Source organism: Dama dama, chromosome 22 (assembly GCF_033118175.1).
Source record: "Dama dama isolate Ldn47 chromosome 22, ASM3311817v1, whole genome shotgun sequence".
NCBI classification, from domain to species: Eukaryota; Metazoa; Chordata; class Mammalia; order Artiodactyla; family Cervidae; genus Dama; species Dama dama.
Genome location: NC_083702.1, coordinates 37,593,456 through 37,608,087, shown reverse-complemented (window position 1 = coordinate 37,608,087; position 14,632 = coordinate 37,593,456). Strand labels below are relative to the sequence as shown.

Below are 14,632 nucleotides of genomic sequence, written 5' to 3'. Positions count from 1 at the left end.
GTCATGCCTGACTCTTGGCAACCCCATGGACTGTAGCCTGTCAGGCTCCTATGTTCATGGATTTCTCCAGGCAGCATTACTGGAGTGGGTCCTCTAGAGATCCTCTAGATGAGGGTAAAAGAGGAGGGTGAAAATGCTGGCTTAAAACTCAACATTCAAAAAACTAAGATCATGGCACTCTGGTCCCATCACTTCATGGCAAATAGAAGGGGGAAAAGCAGAAGCAATGACAGATTTTATTTCTTGGGGCTCCAAAAATCATTGCAGATGGTGACTGCAGCCATGAAACAAAGATGCCTGCTGCTTGGAAGGAAAGCTATGACAAAGAGCATATTAAAAAGCAAAGACATCATTTTGTGAACAATGGTCTGTATAACCAAAGCTATGGTTTTTCCAGTAGTCATGTATGAATGTAAGAGTTGGACCATAAAGAAGGCTGAGTGCTGAAGAATTGATGATTTTGAATTGTGGTGCTGGAGATGACTATTGAGGGTACCTTGGAATACAAAGAAATTAAACTAGTCAATCCTAAAGAAAATCAACCCTGAACATTCATTGGAAGGACTTATGAAGAAGCTAAAGCTCCAATACTTTGGCCACCTGATGCAAAGAGCTGATTCACTGAAAAAGACCCTGAAGCTGGGAAAGACTGAAAGCAAAGGGGAAGACAGCGGCAAAAGATGAGATGGTTAGATAGCATCACTGACTCAATTTGAGCAAACTCCAGGAGACAGTGAAGGATGGGAAGCCTGGTATGCTGCAGTCCATGAGGCTGTATAGAGCCAGATATAACTTAGAGACTGAATAAAAACAACAATATGAAAAACAGAAATGAACCCCACCCCCAAAAAAAGAAAAAAGATGGAAGAAACAGAGACTACATATGAGAGAAATATTTGCTAAAAAATAAAAACTATAATGAATACCTTCAGAGAGTTGAGATCAGAAGAGAGTGCATTCATGAAATAAGAACAAGAAGCTTTAATTTGGGAAGGAAGTTGGGTGGTATTTAACCAGACTAAGGTCTTGAAAATATAAATGATTACAGAAATGAAACACTTCAGGTTGGGTAATAAAGCTAAGAAAATCTCCTTTAAGAAGCAGAGTATAAAAGAAAAAGAAATGAGAAATCAGAGTAAAAATATAAGAAATTATAAGATCCAGTCTAGAATATGCAATATTTAACTTTAGGAATTCTAGAAAGAATAGAGAAAACAAAAGATAAATCATGAGCCAAATAATATAAGAAAATTTTTAAAACTAAAGGATATAATTTGCAGATTTAATGGTTGCTCACATGTCTAAGAAAATAGAAGTAAAAAGCCACACTAGGAGTGCAGTGTCTTACATCCTACAAAAAAGGAGAAGATCCTACAAGCTTATAAAGAGATAAAATAGGTTTTGTACAATGGATAGAGAATATATGTAATGGTATTAGACTTTACAAGAGCATCACTGAAAGGCAAAAAACAATGAAGCGATGATGCTAAGATTTTGAGGGAAAATTCCACAACATAGAACTTTATAATCAGCCAATTCAACAAGTGATCAAGTAGAGGGAAAATAAGTCATATTCACACCTGACAGTCTCAAAAAAAAAAGTTATTTCCCAACAATTCTATGAAATAAACCAAAGGAATAAGACATGAGGGAGACAGGATTAAGAAAAAGGAGATCCAACTAAAAAGAAAAACAAAAGGAATTATCCCAGAAAAATGAAGTGAGTAACAAGAGGAGACAGCAACAAGTCTAAATTGGAGTAGAGAAGAAAGCTCCTGGGAGATGTATTCTAGGAAATGAAATTAATAGACTGTCTCTGTTTTACCATAATAAGAGTAATTTTAAACAACTGGAGAAAAATTTAGGCTTGAATAAGTGATTAGAAAATTAGCTAAATGAAAACAGTGAGAAAACAATGTGTTAGACAGGAAAAGCAAACATAATGTACTACATTTTTCAGCTGTGAGTAGTATTTACACGGTCATAATAACGTTAACAGTGAATAACTACCTGTACCAAAATTATAATATAACCATATTGGGAAGGTAAGAGAAAGATGATGAAGGATGTGGTATGAGCCAGAGGTAAAAGACAGTTTAGGTCTGATCTTCCATATTGGAAAGACAATGGGTATGAAATTTAAAAATCAAGACATAGCAATAATAAATGTTATTTTGTGATTAACTGCTAAACACTAAAGATTCAGCTATATATGCTGTTAAATATCTTGCTTCTAGAAAGCAAGAAATGGACAGGCTGGAAGAGAGGGCATCATAAGATGGACTTAGGCCATAACAAGCCTTTTACATCTTTGAACTGTGGGCTCTCATAATTGACTTTTTTAATGACAGCATAAACAAAATCATGGCACAATGAATCAAGTACTCTTTATTTGCGTCAAAATACTATTCTGAAAAGAAAACTCAAGGCAAGTTTTATTTTTCAAAACAAACGGTAAGAGAAGGCTTAAATATTTTAAACTAGCCTTTCATCAGTGAATAAATGGAAAATGTTTCATGTTAGTCTTCTTTATGACATGTTCCCGTATTATAAATATTTATACAAAATGTAAAAGTGTATCGCAGACACCAAAGTTGCTCAAAATAAAATGCAAAAAAACACCAAATAGAAAAGTAGACAATTTAAGTAACTGACTTCAAAAATTACCATCTCCAGAGATTATCCAGAGTATTCAGTCATCCCAAAGTGCCTTATACTGTCCACTCAGCATTTAAGTCAATCTCTATCCCATCTGGAAAATTACTGGCTAACCAACATCCAAATTTTTTTCTATTTGAGACTATTTCATGCCATGTTCCCTAAAAGTAACAGACAGGTGATTTTTTTTTTCAGACAATCCAAAGCAAATATAAATGGGTAAGAGGAAACATAACAAAGGAAACACGCAGAAACACAGACAGACACACACACCCTTAGCCAAGATAAAAGGGAACAGCCATTAGTTAAGACTGAACTAAACGGAAGAGTCTAATCAAAACACAAAATCAGAATTTCAAGCTTATCTTGTCAAGGAAATTATTTACCTGAATTTCCATAAGGTCTTCCAAAGTAATTTATGGACCACTTCTTAAACTTTTTTTACTCCCTAGAACCTTGAACTATGCAGTTCCTAGCACACAGTAGGAACTCCAAAAAGTAGTTTTGAATCAATGCTTTTGGAATAAATGACTGAATGAAAGCAAATGAGTTACTAATAGTTCCTCCATAACTCTGCTTTTCCTCTTATTTCTCCAAGAAAAATACATTGGAGTTTGAGCACAAAAAGTCTACATCTTAGAAGAAATTACAGTGCCACACTCACTCTCTTATTCAATTATTATTGTGGCTAATGGTAATTTTGAAACTTCCTGTTGTTATTGTTTTTCAGTCACTAAGTTGTGTCCTACTCTTTGCGACCACATGGACTGCAGCACATCAGGCTTCCCTGTCCTTCACTATCTCCCGGAGTTTGCTCAAATTCATGTTCATTGAGTGGGTGATGCTATCTAACCATCTCATCCTCTGCCATCTTCTTCTGCTCACTGTGTAGAGGTCAGTATGCATGCACAGAGCAAGTTCTTTGGATTCCTCACTGGGAACTTTATGCCCATAAACAATATAATCTTCCTCTGATCCAGCTCTCAAGAGGGAAATTCACCAGAGAAAAACTTCATTTTCTTAGCCTGGATTCATGTTTTTTAGCCAATGGATAAATTTAATTCAGGAGAGAAATTGCGGGAGACCTCATTTCAGCCTCAATCCAAGTCACATTTACATTAAACTTTTAAGACTAGAGACACTTTTCTGGTTCTTATAACTCTTGGTTCTATTTCTCAATAGTTTCAGAACCTGGAGTTCTTACAAGGCACGAGATAATAGCTCTCATACAGAACCACCAACAATATCCAATTGCCTGTCTTCTGCTTAGAAGGATCATAAAATTCATGTTTCCCATCTTCAACTGAGTCCACAGTGCTGCCAACCACATACATTTTTTCTTTAATTAGGCCTCTTGCTCCCCTTCTCCAGAAGCTATTTCAAAGATTCTCAGCTCTCCTCAAACTTTCCAACCTATTACTTTCAGTAATCGAAGTACATGATCAAGCCTCCTGCTAAACAAAGAAGGCATCTTAAGGGAAGGTCCTTTACTTTTTTCCACCAAAACTATAGTTACTAGCATGTGTACCCAACTATGATGCGTTTAGTCACTTCAGTCGCGTCCAACTCTTTGTGACCCCATGGACTGTAGCCTGCCAGGTTCCTCTGTCCGTAGGGATTCTCCAGGCAAGCATACTGGAGTGGGTTGCCATGCCCTCCTCCCGGGGATCTTCCCAACCTAGGGATCGAACCCAGGTCTCCCATGGATTCTTTACTATATGAGCCACCAAGGAAGCCCAACTACTCCACTTCATTCTGCTCATAAGGAAGAAGAACTCCTCCACCCACTTGAGACTAATTCCTCCATCTGTGCTGAGACCTGACTCTCTCAATTATTCCTTCTCTTTATTAAACATTCAACTTTCCCCTTTTATTTGGCTCCTTCCTATTCACACTGAAACATGTTCCACGTCCTACAACTTTAAAAATGAAACAAAACAAAAACAAAAGCAAAACCATCCTTAACTGCACATTCTTCTCCAACCACAGCCCTCTCGTTTTCACAACTCAACATCATAGATGCTCTATTCTTAAAGACCTACAGACCATGCCTGCAACCAATTACCTCCTTTTCACCAAATGCAAAAAGACACTTTCAATTCCTTGTCATATTTGAACACTAACAGCATTTGACCAGTCTTTCCTTCTCAAAACACTCTCAATCTCCGGCTTAAAAAACAACCATACTTGTTCCCTCTTTTTTCCTGTTTCTCCGACTGCTTCTTCCCAGTCTCCCTTACAGGTCCTTCTTCTACCTACCCTTTAAATGCTGGCATTTTTATCTCACTTCAAATAAAGTCTCCAGGTTATTCGTTCCTTCAGATTCATTTTATTTACAAACAATCTAAGGGATCTCTAGTTCAGATCCACCTCCTGAGCTTCAGATCCATAAACTCAACAGACAACTGATTAGTTTCTTTTTCATCTAACAGGTACTTCAAATTCAGTACAATCAAACCTGAACCTAAGATCTCTCCCACCGACCTAAAATTGACTCTTCCTCTAGGATTCGTTCACAGTTGGCCAAGAACAAAAGCTGGAGTCATCCTTGCCTCCTCCTTCTCTCACCAAATTCTATGTCTTAAATACTTCTAGAGTTTATCTACTCAATTGCTAATATTTTTACCCTAGTTAAAGCACCTTTATGTTATCTGGTTCATAGCATCAGCCTTCAAAATAGTTTTCTGCTTCCAGTTTGCTCCTTTCTATTCCATCCTCCACTCTGCTACACAGGTGATTTCTTCTAAAGACTCATGCCTCTATAGAACACAAACTCGAGCCTCACCACTAAGCAAAGCAAACATGAAGACAAAGTTGTAAATTGAGACTAACTAATGATTAGAAGAAAAAATGTATTCTGCAAAAAGCCTACAATTACATCACAATATTAAGACAATATTATGAGGGTACTCTATATAAGGAGCAATAGAGAAAATTGTTAGTTAACAATACAGGACAGTGTTGACAACTTTATACAGTGCTTCATATCTTTCATAGTGTTATATGCATTTTTTTATCTTTTTCTATTTATAGTGAATTTTCATTTATCTGGACAGATCTATTTAATAACCTCATCTATCTGGAACATGGCTGTTCTGCTATAATAAGCATAAAACTCTAAGGTAAATTGTTGTTGTTGGGTAAAAGTAAAATTAAAACACAATGTCTCACTGTTCAGTTATTTAACCACAGACAGCTTTAAACCCTTGTTAAGAATGTGTTTACTCTTCTCCTAGACATAATGAGAGCACCCAGTGCCTCTCTGATCTAAACTATAACTCCCTCTGACTCACTCTGTTCTAGCTACATAGCCTCCCTAACAATCATATTCCTGCCTCAAGGCATTTGGTCTTTTTTTTAATTGTTTATTCCATTTTTTTAAATAAAATTAAGATATGGAAACCCACCACCAGGCATAAAACTGAAGATCCTAACAAATTACATGTAACCCCTCCTTGGCTCTCTCTGGACTCACAATCCTAAATTTATTTTTCATCATTCCTTTGTTTTCAAGTTAATGAAATTCCATTTTATATCTACCACCAAAAGGTATATTTTAGCTATTTTTATAGGGCATCCTATGACATAAATTTAGGGGATTTAATTTTTTCACATTATGTTGCTAATATTATTTTAGCTGCTATTCATTCTTTTTTACTACTTTAATATACCATAGTTTATTCAGTCACTTTCTTTTCAACAAACATTTGTGTGGCTTACAATATTTTGTTACTGAAAAGATGTAACATAATTAATCTTTCTTAATGCCTAAATCTTATAATTTTCACTGAAGAAGTCTTATATATCTCCTACTAGATTTATCCCTAGATAAAAACATTCTGATACATTAATATCTTCTTTTAAATTGTATTTTCTAGTTGTCTGATGCTGTTGTGTAACAATACAATTAACTTTTAACTTTTGTATATTAATCTTATATCCATTCATCTTTGCTAAACTGACAATAATTCATATCTTTTGATTTTATATATAGATGAACATATTATCTCCAGATAACAATTTTACTTCTTTCCAATTCTATCTCTCTAATTTATTTTTCTTATCTTCAAGCACAGGCTATGTCCTCCAATAAAGTGCTAAGTATAAGAGGTAATGTGGTGACTGTAATCTTCAAAGACATTATCAAAAATATCTCCTAACTCACATGTTCTCCTCAGAATGAAACACTGATACTCATTCCAAAGAGTCATAATGTCTCTGTTTTCTCCTTTTGAAACCGCAGGATATTAATCATTAAACTTCCAAAACCAATATTGTACAGTAGAATTAACATGTGTGACTTTCCCAGTTAGGTCATAAAACTGTAATTTCTGATTGTGTCCTTGTATTGCCTGACTAGTAACCTAGCTGCCATGTTGTGAGAAAAGCCAAGCCAGGCTACATGGAGAGATGACGTGGAGAAGTCACCTGCAAGTTTTTCAACTGATTACCTGAGTCCCCAGCCAGCAACTGGAATCAAATCACAAGATATATGAAAATACTTTCAGATGATTCCAGCTTCCAGCTATCCAGCCACAGGGGGGAGCAGTAACAAACCTTCCTATTTTGCACTATTCAAGTTCCTGACCCTCAGAATCTATAGGAATAATAAAATAGTTGTTTAATGCCCTTAAGTTGAGGATGATTTGTTATGTACCTAAAAAATCACTAGAATGGGTGATAACATTCATGTCTGTAACATTCCTGTTTTTAAAGGGAATGTTTTCAATATTTCCCCATTTAAAAACATGCCTGTTGACTATTGTTGGTTTTTTTAGTCCCAACAGGTTAAACAATTTCCAACTTCCCTAATTTACTAAGCATTTTAATCATGAATTTACATTGATAATTAGATGCTTTTTTCTACCTTACTGACATTACCATATGATTTTTCTCTTTTAATCTATTAATATCATCATTTACATTTATAGATCATATAATAGTTATCTATCCTTGCATACTTGAAATAAACAGAACTTGGTGATAGCATTTTTCTTCTTTTACAATGTACGTTTCAAAAGTTAATATCTTGTTTGAGATTTTTTCCTCTACACTCATGAGTGAAATAACCTGTAATTTTCATTGCTTGTAATGCCTTCATCTGGTTTAGATATCAGGGTTACATAGGGCTTTCAGAACTAGGTGGGGCAACATCCTCTTTTTTTATTAATTAAAAGAGATTGCATCAGATTGGAATAACCTATTTCTTAAAATTTTGGTAGAAACTTGCTCAGCAAATCATCTGGACTTGTTGCTTTCTTTGTGGTAAGATTCAATTTCTTGTAATTACAGGATGATTCAGACTTTTAATTTCTCCCTCATTTTTTGTAAGTAATATTTTTCTAGAAATGTGTCTATTTCTTCTAAGTTTTTAAAAAACAGCTGGCATAAAGTTGTTAATAATATCATCATGGTTGATTTTTTTATTGTGGTAAAATAAATACCACATAAAATTTACCATCTTAACCATGTTTAAGTGTAGAGTTCAGTGGTATTAAGCATATTCATATTATTATGAAGTCACCATTATCCATCTTTTCATTTTTCTTTGCAAAACTAAAACTCTGTCCCCATTAAATGCTAATTCCCCATTCTCATCTCCCTAGTCCCTGACAACCATCATTCTATGTTCTGTCTATATGATTTTGACTACATTAAGTACCTTATATAAGTGAAATAATACAGTAACCGTCTCTTTGTGAGTGGTTTACTTCACATAGTATAATGTCCTCAAAGTTCTTCCATGCTGTAGCATATATCAGAAGTCCCTTCCTTTTTAACTGAATAATATTCCATTATGCCACATTTTGTTTATCCATATATGTCAAGATGCTTAGGTTGTTTCATATGTCTCAGCTTTTGTGAAGAACACTGCCATGAATCAGTATCTTGTACTCTGCTTTTAATTATTCTGAGTATCTATCCTGATGTGGAATTGTCACAGTATATGGTAATTCTAGTTTTAATTTCTGGAGGGACTGCCATACAGCTGTTTCCCACAACAGCAGTACCACTTTGCATTCCCACCAACAGTGCTCAAGAGTTCCAATTTCTCTATATCTTCATCAAAACTTATTATTTTCTGGGGTTTTTGTCTGTCTGTTGTTGGGGTTTTTTTGGTAATAGGAGCCATCCTAATGAGTGTGAGGTAGTATCTCATTACAACTGACTTTGCATTTCCCTAAGGATGAATGATGCTGAGCAAGTGTGCAACATCTGCACATCTTTAGAGAAACGTCTATTCAAAACCTTTCAGTTCAGTGCAGTCGTTCAATCACGTCTGACCCTTTGTGAGTCCACGGACTGTAGCATCCAGGCTTTCCTGCCCATCACCAATTCCTGGAGCTTGCTCAAACTGATGTCAGTCGAGTCCGTTAGCCATTTTTTAATCTACTTGTTTGTTTTTAGCGTTGAGTTTTGTTCTTGCTGTTATTGTTTAGTTCCTAAGTTGTGTCCAACTCTATTGTGACCCCATGGGCTACAGACTGCCAGGATCCTCTGTCCATGAAATTTTCCAAACAAGAACACTGGAGTAGATTGCCATTTCCTCCTCCGAGGGATCTTCCCAACCCAGGGATCGAACTCACGTCTCCTGCATTGGCAGGCGAATTGTTTACCCCTGACCCAACAGAAAAGCCCTGTTGAGTTTTAGGAGCTCTCTGTATATTCTAGAATATTAATTCCTTATCAGATATATGGTTTGCAAATATTTTCTTTCATTCTGTGGAGAAGCTAGATCTTCTAAACACTAGTGGAGATGTAAAATGGCACAGTCATTTCCGTTACTCTGGAAAATAATTTGTCAGTGTCTTTAAAAGTTAAATATACACTTACAAAAATATCTAGCAATTATACTCTGGGTATTTCTCCCAAAGAAATGAAAACTTATGTCTACACAAAAATCTGTACATGATTGTTCATACCTTTGTTTTTACCAGTCAAAAAACAGAAACAACCAAAAAGTTCTAAAATAAGTGAACAGTTAAAACTGTGCCACATCCATGCTACTATAATATTAGTCAGTATTACAAAGAAAAGAACTACTGATACATGCAAAAAGTTAGATGAATCTCAAGAGCATTAACTGAGTGAAAAAAAAATCTACTCTCAAAAGGTCAAAAACTGTATGATTCCATTTATATAACACTGTCAGAATGATAAAACTGTAAATATGGAGAACAAATTAGCAGTTGCTAGGGGTTGGGTATGGTAGGAAGGGAAGGAATAAGGCTGACTATAAAAAGGTAACACAAGGAGATCTCACTGGTGACAGAATAGTTCTGTGTTTTGATGTGATATTGGTTACACAAATCTACAGATGTGGTAAAATGACAGAACTGTACACACATACTGTACCAACATCAATTTCCTAGTTTCAACATTGTACTATGCATACAAAATCGCTTCAATTGTGTCTGACTCTTTGCCACCCACTCCTCTGTCCATGGGATTTTCCAGGCAAGAATACTAAAGTGGGCTATTATGCCCTTCTCTTGGGGATCTTCCTGACCCAGGGATCAAACCCGCATCTCTTATGTCTCCTGCAGGTGGGTTCGTTACCACTAGTGCCACCTGGGGGGAGATTATTGTACCATAGTTACATGAAATATAACCATTTGGGAAACTGAACAAAACAGGACTTCTCTGTACTACCTTTGCAACTTGTTATGAGTCTACAAACATTTCTAAATGAAGTTTTTTTAAGCCATGTATCTTGAAAAAGTTAAATTATGTACTTCATTAACACAAAATTTAAATGTCTCTTTACATTTTTGACTTACACAGCATTTTCCTTTAAATTGGCTAACCAATTTATCACATAATTGTCTTAGCTTCATAAAGCATTAACTTACCATTATGGTGCTAAAGATTTCTCATTAACAAATCATGAAGAGAATGAAATTTTTAGGATAAGATACTGATAAAGATGCTCAGTTGACTCCAAATTTACACAGTCTGCAAATGCCTTAAGGATACTTTAAAATTATTTTACCACAAAGAAAACTTATTATAAGGCTAGATATTAGCATGTTGATGTTTCAACACCAATGACTTAAAAGAGATGTGCCCCTTTTTATTCATAAATACAATTCACCTCCATCTTCTACAAACAGCAGCAAAAATTATGAGACAAGTAAAAGAGAAAGAAAACTGTCAAGAGACAAAGAAATCAAAACCAGGCTAGGCAATGATCCAGATGACAGGAATTTAAAAAGGAAAAAAAAAAAAAAAAGCAGCTGTGATAGAAGAATACAATGGAAAAGTCGAAAATATGCATACATGGCTATCAACAGATAGATGGAAACTATTAAAAAGAGTAAAATGGAAATGCTGGTAATGTATCAGGGAGGGAAATATATTTTATGGGTTTATCATCAAAATGTACTGAATAGAAAAAAAAAAAGCAGTGACCTTGAAAATAGATCAACAGAAATTATTCAAACTGGAACACACACAAACACACATTGGCTAAAAAAAGAGAGAGAGAGAAGAATCCATCCATAAATTGTACGACAGTCTCGGAAGGTCTATCATTATGTGTAATTAAAATCACCAAAAAAAAAAAGAGAGAGAGAAGAGAGAATATTTAAAGAGATATTGGCTAAAAGTTTTTCAAATCAATTAAAGACAACAAACACAAACCAAGAAAATTAAAAGAACCCACACCAGATAAATACAAAGTACACAAACTCTCATAAAATCTAATGTGAGGTAAGATGCACACAAGTATACAAAAAGTAAAGTGTATAAGAGATGTGGAAAGATCCACCAAAAATAGAATAGGCAATTAAAATCAAATTCTCTTTCTCCTCTAATATGTAATGAACAAATCAGCTACATAATTGTTCAACTCTGAAAATAGCTAAGTTTTTGTTTGTTTGTTTGTTTTTTAATAGCTAAGTTTTTAATCATCAAATAATTGAATAACATACAACAGCTAAGTTGTTACAGAACTGGCTATCTGAATCTGTACCAACACTGTAACTATAAAAGCATGAAATCATGCTAATTATTTCCAGATACTCAACAATTTTCTCATAGTAAGAAATGTGGCACATGAAACTAAAGATTTCTCATTAATAAATCATGAAGAGACTGAAATTTTTAGGCTAAGATCCTGATAAAGAGACTCAGTTGACTCCAAATTTACAGTCTGCAAATGCCTAAAGCATACTTTAAAATTGTTTCACCACAAAGAAAATTATATATCATAAGGCTACATATTAATTTTTAATAAGTATTTCTTCTAAATTTTGTTTTGCAATATTTGAACTGTACTTTTATTGAGAATTTTATTGTCAAAACAACATAAAAACAATTTGCTATGATGTCATCCTAGCCTATTCATTTCTAGTATTCACATGCATACATATATGTTTCAACTGCACATGAAATTATAAATTCCGCAGCACTGTTTATAATAGCCAGGACATGGAAGCAACCTAGATGCCCATCAGCAGATGAATGGATAAGGAAGCTGTGGTACATATACACCATGGAATATTACTCAGCCGTTAAAAAGAATTCATTTGAACCAGTCCTAATGAGATGGATGAAGCTGGAGCCCATTATACAGAGTGAAGTAAGCCAGAAAGATAAAGAACATTATAGCATACTGACACATGTATATGGAATTTAGAAAGGTGATAACGATAACCCTATATGCAGAACAGAAAAAGAGACACAGAAATACAGAACAGACTTTTGAACTCTCTGGGAGAATGTGAGGGTGGGATATTTCAAAAGAACAGCATGTATACTATCTATGGTGAAACAGATCACCAGCCCAGGTGGGATGCACGAGACAAGTGCTCCGGCCTGGTGCACTGGGAAGACCCAGAGGAATCGGGTGGAGAGGGAGGTGGGAGGGGGGATCGGGATTGGGAATACATGTAAATCCATGGCTGATTCATAGCAATGTATGACAAAACCCACTGGAAAAAAAAAAAAATAATAAAAATTTAAAAAAAATAAAAAAATAAAAAATAAAATAAAAAAAAAAAGAAATTATAAATTCCTTTTTCATATATTACACTATTAATATATTTCTAAGTCATTACGGGCTTTGTAACTGTACTCTTCATGACTGTATTATTTACATCTGCATAATATACCATCAAAATGACAATCTAATCATTATTCTACTTTTAAACATTACAGTTTATCCAATATATTCCCTACTATAGAGTCAATGTCACAATGACTTCACTATGCTTTAACTTTAATATTATTTTAGGTCATAGTATAAACTTTCAGGTACAGAATGATTAGGTCAAAGACTTTGAACATGGCTTGATGAAGTTTGTTAAACCACTTTCCAAAGGAGCTATACTGATTAATAACATAAATGCAATCATTTTAATTCTTTAAATATAGATACATAAATATATAACTAACTTTAAAGCATAAGTACGATTTTGCTATCATAAAAGTATTATTTTTAATGCAATCTTTCTTTTTCCTTTGTGGGCATTGTTCCTTGTCTCATAATATGCCTTCCTTTCTTGCACCCATTTGCCCACCCCGATGGCCCAAGTAAAGAACCCAATATGGAAACAACCAAATATCTATCTAGCTTGTACTTCTATTCTCATATAATCATATCCAATTACATATCTTCACGTAGACATCTGTATATATAAAATGGTACTGTTACCGCATTTTCTTTAAAATAAAGGATGTCACACACATTTTTCATTACCTTATTTTTTCTCACAGCATAATACCCAACAGAAATCCCTACTAATTTACTGGTGTATATCTGATTCATTCTTTTTAACTGCTACTAAGATTCCATGCTGTAGATATATATTCAATAATAAATACATATTTATTCAGTCACTCCTCTACCAATAAACCTATACCTTGCTTCTGTCTTGTACACTTTGTTTCTGTCTTTTTGCCACTATTTGTTTAATGAATGAATAAATGGAAATCAGTCCTGAATATTCATTGGAAGGACTGATGCTGAAGCTGAAACTCCAATACTTTGGCCACCTGATGCGAAGAACTGACTCACTAAAAAAGACCCTGACACTGGGAATGATTGAAGGCGGAAGGAGAAGGGGATAACAGAGGATGACATGGTTGGATGGCATCACCAACTCAATGGACATGAGTTTGAGCAAGCTCCGGGAGTTTGTGATGGACAGGGAAGCCTGGCGTGCTGCAGCCCACTGGGTTGCAAAGAGTTAGACACAACTGAGCGACTAAACTGAACTGAAACAAATGTTTGTACAGAAACCTTTACATGCAGAGGTATGTTTCAATGGGCTAGATTCCAAAGAATGGGTTTGCCAGGTCAACTACTGTACACAGAATACTTTTTACTTTAATAGATGTCGTCAGATCATCTTCCTAAAAGACTCCATTAATTCGTCTTTCTACCAGCAAAATATAAAAATAGCTTTTTCCCTTAGTCTACTGCCAGCAAAAGATACTGTTGCCCCTTTTTTCTTTTTCAAGAAGGGTAGGGGCTGAGAAGGCAGTCTCATACATACAAAGTTAAAATATATTGTTACCTTAATTTGCATTACTCTTCTACTAACTATGAACATCTCTTTATATATTGTGAGACATTTGGATTTGCTTCCTCATATCTTGCACTAATTTTCCTGTATTGTTGCTGCTCCCTTTTTGTCAATATTTTTGTTATTTCATGTAAGAGATATCCATTTGTCCTTTCTTTGCAATGTAAATATTTTTATCAAATACACTGTTCATATGCTATCTTTTCTCATCCAAAGCTGTTTCATAAATTCAAATACAGCCTTCTTTCTTTATAGTTTACAGACTTATAGTGATGATTCATGTCACCCTCATCACAAGAATGCACATGTAATCTCCCAAATTTAGTGCAGAATTTTTATTATTTGTTCCACACGGAATTAATTTTTAGATATTGTATTAGATAGAGATCCAATTTATTTCCTGCAAAGGGGATAGCCAGATATGCCAGAACTAGTTATTAAAT

General features: G+C 34.7%; 1 protein-coding gene across 2 annotated transcripts in view; it reads right to left on the bottom strand.

Moving 5' to 3' along the window:
- CCDC91 (coiled-coil domain containing 91) overlaps positions 1-14,632 on the bottom strand; it is a 374,289-nt gene that overhangs the window by 295,009 nt on the left and 64,648 nt on the right. The gene's annotated exons all lie outside the window — the stretch shown is intronic.